At 30.7% G+C, this 10,350-nt stretch overlaps 3 non-coding genes across 3 annotated transcripts; all 3 read right to left on the bottom strand.

Annotated features, from left to right (window-relative positions):
* Positions 1-4,859: 4,859 nt before the first annotated feature.
* Positions 4,860-4,931, bottom strand: Trnac-gca (transfer RNA cysteine (anticodon GCA)). Its single transcript has one exon. It is a non-coding gene; the product is annotated as a tRNA-Cys (tRNA).
* Positions 4,932-5,605: 674 nt separating this feature from the next.
* Positions 5,606-5,677, bottom strand: Trnac-gca (transfer RNA cysteine (anticodon GCA)). The gene has a single exon. It is a non-coding gene; the product is annotated as a tRNA-Cys (tRNA).
* A 3,659-nt stretch (positions 5,678-9,336) lies between these two features.
* Positions 9,337-9,408, bottom strand: Trnac-gca (transfer RNA cysteine (anticodon GCA)). The gene has a single exon. It is a non-coding gene; the product is annotated as a tRNA-Cys (tRNA).
* Between the last annotated feature and the right edge of the window lie 942 nt (positions 9,409-10,350).

Raw genomic sequence — 10,350 nt, 5'->3', positions numbered from 1 at the left:
ATACTGATAAATTTATTATAATGTTAAGCTTTTTTAGTAGTTCAGTGAGAAATAGGAGAAAAAAGTTGTCTATTGAACAAAATTGACAAAAACTGACAATTTTTGTTTTCAATTCTTTACCGCATATTGATTTGTTAAAAATTAATGAAATTGCGTAAAAACACCATAAATAAACACGTATTTACTGAAAATAATATGTGTATTTTGAGTTGCAAAAAAAAATGTTTGCCTTGATTTTAGAAAATATTCCTAATTATAGGGTCCATGTGAGCAGCAGAATTACGACTGGTCATTTCTATAAAATCACAAGTTTCTATAGTAATATCAAGAACATGGTTTGGGTAAAATCATAACATTCCTAGGGAAATTACTGGTTGCCTTAGGAAAATCACAGGTTTCTCCGGTAAAATGACAGATCACTACGTTAAAATCACAGATGGCTGCGATAAAATCTAATGTGTTTCCCGTAGAATCAGAAATTGAATCGATAAATCACAAGTGTCTCCAATCGAACGATATAGATCGCCATCGCCGTAAAACTATCCACTTTCTTCTTTCTTAAAATCCTTCTTAAAATTACGGTTTTCCGCCGGACCCAACTGCTTCGGAAAAATCACAGGCGGTCACAGTAAAACTACATAGCCCTCCGGTAAAAAAAAGAATCGCTCCGGTAAAATTACAGGTTTTCTTTTGTTATTGTTCAAAATAAAGAAAAGAAAAAGAACCGTCACGTACAGACAGGCAAAGTCAATCAATAAAATGTATTGAGTTTCGACGAGTTAAATGTTTCAGCATATCTATAAATCTTGGTATTATCATGTCTAAAAAGCTGGTGTAAATCAGCACTATACTTAAAGACAGAAAAATGTTAATTTTCACGTACAGAAGAAACTTCCTTGAAATGAACCTGATGCGTTTTCCAAACGGAAGTGTTTTTAAAAGAAAATATCATTAAAAAAAAATGTTTTAATAAAAACACCTGAACCTATAAATATCTCCAAAGAATAACTAGATGATTGAGAGTTTATTCCCATTATCATGCTAAAGTACCACCATTGCATCCTTTTTCATATTTGCTAAAGCCGTTGGTTGTTGTGAATCATGTTATTCGGGATGAGTATTTATTTTAACTGCGCTATCGCTAATGAATATTCTTCTCAACTAAAATCCACCTCCTTTTTTTTAATAAATTTCATTCATAAAATTATCCTTAAAAAAATCCTTAAAATTAATGTAAAAATAGAATTAAAAAAAAAAAATTATATACAAATTTCCGCCTTTACAAAAGACTCCCTTTTATACATTCAGGATATTCGATAGAATATTTTCCTAAAAGTTTTACCCTGGTACCCAGGTGAACCTACGCTTTCAACATTCTCCCTAAACATAAAGGATCTACTCTTGCACTCGTCCATACACTCCAACATATACAGACACACAACACAAAATTGTTGGCATGCATAAAAGAACCAATATCCTTTTCATAGAAATTGGCATGTGAATGGTTTGGAAAAAAAAGGGTTTTCAACCAAAACTTAAAAAAAAACAAGGATATGAGTCCTGTGAGTGCCTGATGCCTCTTTCTGATGGTAGTAGTCGGTATAAGTATTTATTTATATTTACACCAACATAAACATCTGTGTGCTCTTGTGTGTGTATTTCTAAACAAGAAAGACTAGGTAACTGGCAGGACGACAACCAACGCGACGTATCCTGGCCATAATAATAACATTCAAAATAATTCCATTTGACAGAAAATATTCCCGCCACATCGACACTATATGCTATTTCCCAGATAAAAGCAGTATACACAAAAACCCCAAGTTGCCATAACCAGAAGAAAAAAAAGGACGAAGGATATGAGAAAGTGTGTGTGTGGGAGGTTAGTATGGTAAATGGCAACACATAAGAATAGATTTCTATTAAACTAAGCCAATATGAATGCTTTGAAGGTTTGAAAACGGGCTGAAGTATAAAAAAAAAAACATAACAATTCAACAAAAGATTCAGCCTAAAGGTAAATTGGCGCCCTGCGGTGGTAGCATTTCTAAAGATCCTTGCAATATTGTGCTGAGGTTTGCTTTTATTGTTCAAGATGCTACGCCCACTTCGTAGTTATTGTTTTCGTTGTTTGATTTACCAAATATACAAAAACTTCAAGACTTTATTTTTTCAATATTTCTGGCCTAGAGTAACGGCATTTTAACCTTTATACTCGACAGGGACATGTTGTCTAACCATATTTTACCACTTTTCCTAGTTCTACGTCTTTTATTTGTCCCCGAGACCGGTTTTTTTTCATTTGGGCCCCTTTAAATTAGGCGCCCTTAGTAATGACATGCTTTGCGTCCATCAACAATCCGCCCCTGGAAATTTCCCATTGATGTCTGATTCCCAGTTGTATAGTTTGCGATGTTGTCCTCGTTTTTGTGTTGGCTGCTTCGCGCGTTCCGGAACATAACGGGAAAAAATCATTATCACGACAGCCACAGAAGAGAATGAAAGACGGTATTTTTTTTTTCTTTTGCTTCGTCCTTTTCCGCTTCGTTTCCAGTTTTCTATTGTGGGAGATTTTCATTTCACCTGTTAACGTCGTACAACATATGAAGCAGAAGCATGTGTGTGCCTGTGCAGAGTATGATACAAAAAGAATCGTGCAACTTCTGAAAGGTATGTTGCAATTTCACGTCCCCATCGTAATCGAGTTCTAAAAGAAATAGAATAAAAAAAATATAAAATAAAAAGGATTTTTTTTCCCTTCCCAGCAATCTCAATCAGAATCCAGACAAGAAAAGGATTATTTGGTCTTTTCTTTTCTCAAAAAGTGTTTTTGACTCTTTTCTCTACCTTTCCCTCCCTCATCACTACCAACCAACATCTTCAAATGGTTGGTCTTGGTGGTCGTCGTTTTTAAAGGATATTCCTTGTCAGCTATAATAGGTGCGGGAATGCTTCCTTTTTTTCTTTTATTTCTTACAAAAACAAAATTGAAGAAAAAAGGGAATAGAAAATGATAATGGCATACCTTTAAGTCGATGACGACAGGGACTTAACTTGCCAATCATGCTTCTTCTCAGGCTCTAGAGGGTCTTTATTACTAACTTGGTTGTTTATAAAAAACTTAAACGTGCAAGCATTTTATTCAATTTATGTAGTTTAGCCCAAATTATTTTATCCACCAGAGAAAGAGAGAGAGAGAGACAGAGACTGACTTATGGGTCAATGGCGGGTGAGTAATTAAGAAGACTTTGAGAAGTTAGGTTAGGTTAGGTTAGGTTAGGTTAGGTTAGGTTAGGTTAGGTTAGGTTAGGTTAGGTTAGGTTAGGTTAGGTTAGGTTAGGTTAGGTTAGGTTAGGTTAGGTTAGGTTAGGTTAGGTTAGGTTAGGTTAGGTTAGGTTAGGTTAGGTTAGGTTAGGTTAGGTTAGGTTAGGTTAGGTTAGGTTAGGTTAGGTTAGGTTAGGTTAGGTTAGGTTAGGTTAGGTTAGGTTAGGTTAGGTTAGGTTAGGTTAGGTTAGGTTAGGTTAGGTTAGGTTAGGTTAGGTTAGGTTAGGTTAGGTTAGGTTAGGTTAGGTTAGGTTAGGTTAGGTTAGGTTAGGTTAGGTTAGGTTAGGTTAGGTTAGGTTAGGTTAGGTTAGGTTAGGTTAGGTTAGGTTAGGTTAGGTTAGGTTAGGTTAGGTTAGGTTAGGTTAGGTTAGGTTAGGTTAGGTTAGGTTAGGTTAGGTTAGGTTAGGTTAGGTTAGGTTAGGTTAGGTTAGGTTAGGTTAGGTTAGGTTAGGTTAGGTTAGGTTAGGTTAGGTTAGGTTAGGTTAGGTTAGGTTAGGTTAGGTTAGGTTAGGTTAGGTTAGGTTAGGTTAGGTTAGGTTAGGTTAGGTTAGGTTAGGTTAGGTTAGGTTAGGTTAGGTTAGGTTAGGTTAGGTTAGGTTAAGTTACATTACGTAATTAAGTAATACAATTATTTAACGTTACGTTATGCTAAATAAGTCTAAGAAGTTGACAGTGTGCTTTTATTATTTATAATGCTAGTTTCCAAAGGAATAAATAAAATATCAATCAACTCAACATTCAGTTCTGTGGAAATATGTACACATGTGGTGTGTAGGCTAATTGAGCGAAAAAGTTCTTCTGAAAAACATAAATGGAACGAACTTCCTGCTTTAACTTCATGGACTTGAAATGAAATCGATTCTTAGTAGTTTGATACACTTTTCAAATATAACTAGACTATAGTTTCTCATTATTTTTTATTTAAAACCAGAAGTTTGGCAGAGGCACTAACTGTTTTACTTGAATCAAAATTGACATTTAAATTGGATTCGAATGTTCTTACTTGCGGCAAATTCAGAGAAAAATTTACTGCCCCAGAAGTGTCATACACACTTCTAGTATTAGTTCCAATGAATCACTTATCTATCGTCAATGCTGTTGTTTTATCAAGCTTGAAAAGAAAATGAGTGAGTTTATCAAACAAATGAAAAAAGAAACACATTAAAAACCCATCTTCTTCTTCTCCATTATCGACGATAGTCATGATCTCGGATGGGGTCACAACTCTCCCACTCTACTGCTTCACACTACGGCTCCGCATGTGGGGTTCGCCGGGTTGACCTCAGGAAACGTCGGCAGGCTTCTCGATTTTGAATTGTTCCATGTCTAAGGCCAACTGAATGCAGTTGTCGTTGCATTTGTCTTCTCCATGAGTTCTTAGGCCTGCCTCTTCTTCGCGATTACACACACATTAAAAACCCATAATTGGCTTTAAGTCTGTGGGTGGTTTTTTTAAATGAATTTTTATATTTTCTACGAATATCAATACTTGCCAAAGATTATTTTAAAATAAAAATTAAAAAAGAAAATAACTTAGGGGACACCCGGGTTTGAACCGGGGACCTCTCGATCTGCAGTCGAATGCTCTACCACTGAGCTATATCCCCGCTTGAAAAGGAGCAAAACTAGCAAATATAACACCAAGCACTTAATTATAATGTTTAAATCATTAACAATTTAATACAAACTATAGTTTTATTTTAAAGTTTATTTAAAGTTTACTTATAATTATTTTCTATGAAATTAATTGAAATTAATTTAAAAAGAAAAAGTCTATTTTGTTCATCATTTTTTCTTCAAGTTAAGTTTACTTCAAATTACAAGCAACTGGAGTATGAAGATTTTTCTTTGAAGAAACAATTTTCCTCCCTAAACATCTAAACCTTGCGTTTTTTTGTTTGGTACATTCCAAAATTCCAAAATTCAGCCTGTTATTAATTTTTCTAGTCTGTAGATTTATTTTGCCTATTATCTACCTATTACATTTTAACTGATTAAAACAAAAAAAAAAAACAAAGTAAAACAAATTAAATTATTTTTTTTTTTATTTTAAATTAAATTATAATCAAGTTTAGCAATATATACATACATCAATACCAAAGAACAACCAAATAAGATTATTTGTCTTTTTTCTCTGTTACAAAGATGTTAGACTCCCGCAATTCAACTGAAAATAATGAACTTTTCATTAATTTTTTTCGCAGAAGAAAATTTTACTTTATTTCCTCTTAAAGTGCATTTTCCAATGTAATCAAAAATCAATTAGTAGAATAAAAAGCTAAGGGGACACCCGGGTTTGAACCGGGGACCTCTCGATCTGCAGTCGAATGCTCTACCACTGAGCTATATCCCCATTTTATGCACATTTAAAATATAAATGTAACAAAAATTGTAAAAACTAATTATTGGACAAAAATTCTAGTTATTTTTCCTAACGTTCATTCAAACGTTCTATCTCCTCCTGAATCACCTATATACATAACTAATTGTATTCATATATTTAACAGAAAACAAAATTTTTTAGTAAGATGTCTTTGCGAGGTTCGCAAGACAGTATACAAAATAGCCAAATTATATGAGGCAAACAAAAAAATAAAAGGTATTTACTATGAAAATATTCCACTTTCTTTAAAAAGATTTTATGTATTGATGTGTAATTGGTGTAACTTTACAAAAAAAAAAAATAAATAAAAACAGCCTTAACCTTTTAAAAAATTTTAAACAATCAGTTTGGTATCTATCATATTAAAGAATTTTGGTCGGCAAATAAAAAAAAAAGTACGCATACGCCACAGTGTACATTTCATTCTTCTTACTGGCATTGACATAAATGATCTTTTTCCGTTCAAAATTCGATATCTCAGCGTCGAAATGCTAGTATCAAACTTAAAGAAAAAAGAAAAATTAAGCTGTATAAACTATTATCCGATCTATTTATGGGTTGAGTTGGGAAATTTTTTCCAAGATTTTAGACAAAAAAAAAAAACGAAAATTTCGAATTTTTATTTTCTGTATTAAATAAAATTGATTTCATTGTAAGTTCTCAAGACAAGAAAGTTCGAGCTTACAAACCATCTATTTAAAATTTCAGTGCGATCATTTTTAAGAGAAATACAGTCACTTGAAAAACCTCAACAAATTCGGAATTTGATTTTGCTGGTTTTAGGCTAAAATTAGTCAAATACTAGCCTTTAATGGCTAAAATCACCAACGACTGAAAAATTCGAGTATTTTTCGACATTTTGTGCATTTTTGCAAATGATGCACATATTTGTCCGAAAACCATAAACAACTCTGACAAAAATCAAAACTTACATTCTAAACGAAAAATCAACAAGGTAACTGGATTATTTGTTTCACAGTTTTTAGTTTCACGAAATTATTAACTGCACTAGAACATTTGGAGAGGTTAGCAATTTCACACACATCTTACTTTCCCCAACCATTTTTTTTCATCCAGAGGTCTTATGGCACTTTTTAAATTTTAATTTTAATTTTAATTTAATTCAAATTAATTTTTTTTTTTTGGTTTTTTGTTTGTTTTTAATATCAAGTTATGCATTCGTAAAATAAAATAAAATGCATGATTGGCTCGCACGAACTTGCTCTTAGAACTAAAAACTTTTTATATACAAATTTGGTAAATGTATAAAAAAAAAACTTAAAATTCGTTTTTCAAATGTAAAAAACAACTCTTTTAATGAAATTGAGCTCCAAAATAAAATATATTTATTAGGGTGGGTCAAAAAAATCGAAATTTATTTTTTTGATTTGGTACTCCGAAAAATCGATTGCTAGACACCTCTAGAATATACACACCAAATATGAACTCTTTATATTAATGGGAAGGTCCTCCGCTTCGCAATTTTCCATTTTTACATCAAGCTTCTACTAAAAAAAAATCATTTTATTAATTGACTTTTTAGCAAATTTCTTTGCATATTCTTGTAGGAAATTGAATGCTCTACAAAAAAGGCCTTATACACTTTTTTCGTTTATCTAGATATTTGAGGTCCAAAAATCGAAAAAAATCTTTAAAAATTCGTTTTTTGTTCTTAATTTCGTAACAAATTGAAAAATTATAATCATCAAACGCGCAAGAGATATTCTTGTAGGAAATTGATTACTCCACAAAAAAGGTCTTATTAATTTTTTTTTGATTAATCTTACCATTCTAAAGATATTCGAGGTCAAATTTAAAAAAAATTATAAAAACATTTTTTACTTTTAAAAATTTTCCAGTTCACTGAAAAATTATTATTTTCAAATTAGCAAGATATATTCTTGTAGAGGCTTAAACGTTCTACAAATAATTCCTTGACATCAAATTGAATGCTTTAACCGTTTAGAAGATATTCGAATCCAAACCAATGCCCACTGATTTCAATAGTTTTCTTATGACCCGCATGCATTGTGATTTGGATACGAATATCTTCTAAACTGTTAAAGCAATCAATTTGATGTCAAGGAATTATTTGTAGAACGTTTAAGCCTCTACAAGAATATATCTTGCTAATTTGAAAATAATAATTTTTCAGTGAACTGGAAAATTTTTAAAAGTAAAAAATGTTTTTATAATTTTTTTTAACTTTGACCTCGAATATCTTTAGAATGGTAAGATTAATGAAAAAAAAGACCTTTTTTGTGGAGTAATCAATTTCCTACAAGAATATGTCTTGCGCGTTTGATGATTATAATTTTTCAATTTGTTATAAAATTTTGAACAAAAAACGAATTTTTAAAGATTTTTTCGATTTTTGGACCTCAAATATCTATTAAACGGTAAGATAAACGAAAAAAGTGTATAAGTCCTTTTTTGTAGAGCATTCAATTTCCTACAAGAATATGCAAAGAAATTTGCTAAAAAGTCAATTAATAAAAAAATGATTTTTTTTTAGTAGAAGCTTGATGTAAAAATGGAAAATTGCGAAGCGGAGGACCTTCCCATTAATATAAAGAGTTCATATTTGGTGTGTATATTCTAGAGGTGTCTAGCAATCGATTTTTCGAAGTACCAAATCAAAAAAATGAGTTTCGATTTTTTTGACCCACCCTAATATTTATGCAGTTTAATTTCTTTTATAAATTGCATTTTTTTTCAAAATCGCTAAATAATTTTTTATTAATATTTTTTTTTGCAAAAAAAAAAAAAAAATTAAAAACAGACTTGGTATGCCATTTTGAAGAAGCTTTTAATCACACTTAAAACCAAAATTTGAAAAAAAAATTCAATGTCCGTTTTCGAAAATTTGATTTAAAAAAAAAAAATCAAAAATCCAAAAACTATTTTTTTTTAAATATTGTTTTTGATTTTATAATTTTTTTTTTTAAATTTTAAAACAAATTTTGTATGATGAAAAAAAAAATTTAAAAGAAAAAATAAATTAAGTAAACAATTGGAAGTTCCTAAAAAATTCTATAAGATATTCTTGCTTCTTAGGTTTTTCTCAATTGGAATATAATTGTTTATAAGGGTGTTGTAAATTTTACAAAAACTACAAAAAATAACAAAATTATAATTAATTTATAATAAATAATTTGCTTGTGTCAAAGTTTATCTCGTTCATGATACCAAATATTTATTTCGTTCAAAAATGACTCCACATAACACTAGTTAGTTAGAAAAAAGTTGTAAGTGCTTGTGCTTGCCACCACTTTGCTTAAGTTTGTTAATAACAATGCAAATAAAGTGATTAAAATATTTTTATAAACCACTTTAATTTGGTCATAAAAATTTCAATAATCATGATAATTGTGTTTTTTAATGATTTGAACAAAGACAGACTAAGAAATAAGTCATTGAAAATTTCACTAAACAAAGTAAAGTTTTTAATTGCAGGTAAGCATATTAAATGTTTAATGGCTGTGGGAAACATTAAAAGTTTCATTACAATTTTGAATTAATAAGTTTAAAAATATTATCTGTTCTTTATGAGTTTTCTACAGAGCATGATTATGATGTTGATCGTTGACTCATTAACACAAAAAGAAAACTAAAAAAAAATCTAGCTAAGGGGACACCCGGGTTTGAACCGGGGACCTCTCGATCTGCAGTCGAATGCTCTACCACTGAGCTATATCCCCGCTTGAAAAATTCGAGTCAAAAAATCAACTCGTGCCTTGAATCTTTATGAGAAAGAACAAATACAAATCAAAATTTTTTTATTATTTCCTCATGAAACAAAAATCAATGTACAGATACTTTTTTTTATCTTAAAAAGGTTTAATAATAGCTTGTTGTTTGATAAGATGGCACAGTGTGTTTATTATCAATTTATTGTTTTGGCATAAATGGGAAACACACGTAGGTAGTTCGTTATTAGACAATTAATTTAAATGAATCGCAAGTATAATAAAGCAATGTGTTAATAGTTCTGGCTACCTACGAGTAACTTAGCCATTTTGAATAGAAGAGGTAAACAAGTACAGTAGAAAACCCATATCAGAAAGTCATTATTTCAAGAGATTCAATTAAAAATGTTAAGTCCTGAAATTGTGTAAATTTAAAAAGCAAAATTTTCCTTATTTTTCTTCCCCGTTTGTGTGTTGTATTAAAATAAATTAAAACAAAAAAATCTCTTCCTTTTCCATTTTTAATTCATCATCATCCATCCATTGCACTATAATATTGCAGGTTCATTTACTGACAAGCTGTCAAATAGTTTTCAAAAGTCACATCACCTGTCAAACTATATATCAATAGCCATTAATCTTCAAACTTTAACGTGTATAACTTTTGTTGCATACACATGCATAGAGTATAATGGTCTTTGTACTTCACATCGGAGTCATGCTTTATATAAAATGTATAATTTAATCACATGCAATGTAATGTAACATAGACAACATTGTTCGGCACTCACTCTGTCCTTTCAATCAACTGTCATGTTTTCAAAGCATTCACTTCCATATAATATAGCCCCGATATACCTACCTACATTTTACGATACACAACACAATGTATAGGGAAAAAGCTTCTATGTTTATATACATTTTTATTAAACGAAGCAGAAATCTCAAATAAGA

Source organism: Episyrphus balteatus, chromosome 2, assembly GCF_945859705.1.
Source record: "Episyrphus balteatus chromosome 2, idEpiBalt1.1, whole genome shotgun sequence".
Classification (NCBI taxonomy): Eukaryota; Metazoa; Arthropoda; class Insecta; order Diptera; family Syrphidae; genus Episyrphus; species Episyrphus balteatus.
Note: the sequence above shows the minus strand (reverse complement) of the source record. Positions and strands in the feature narration are given on the sequence as shown.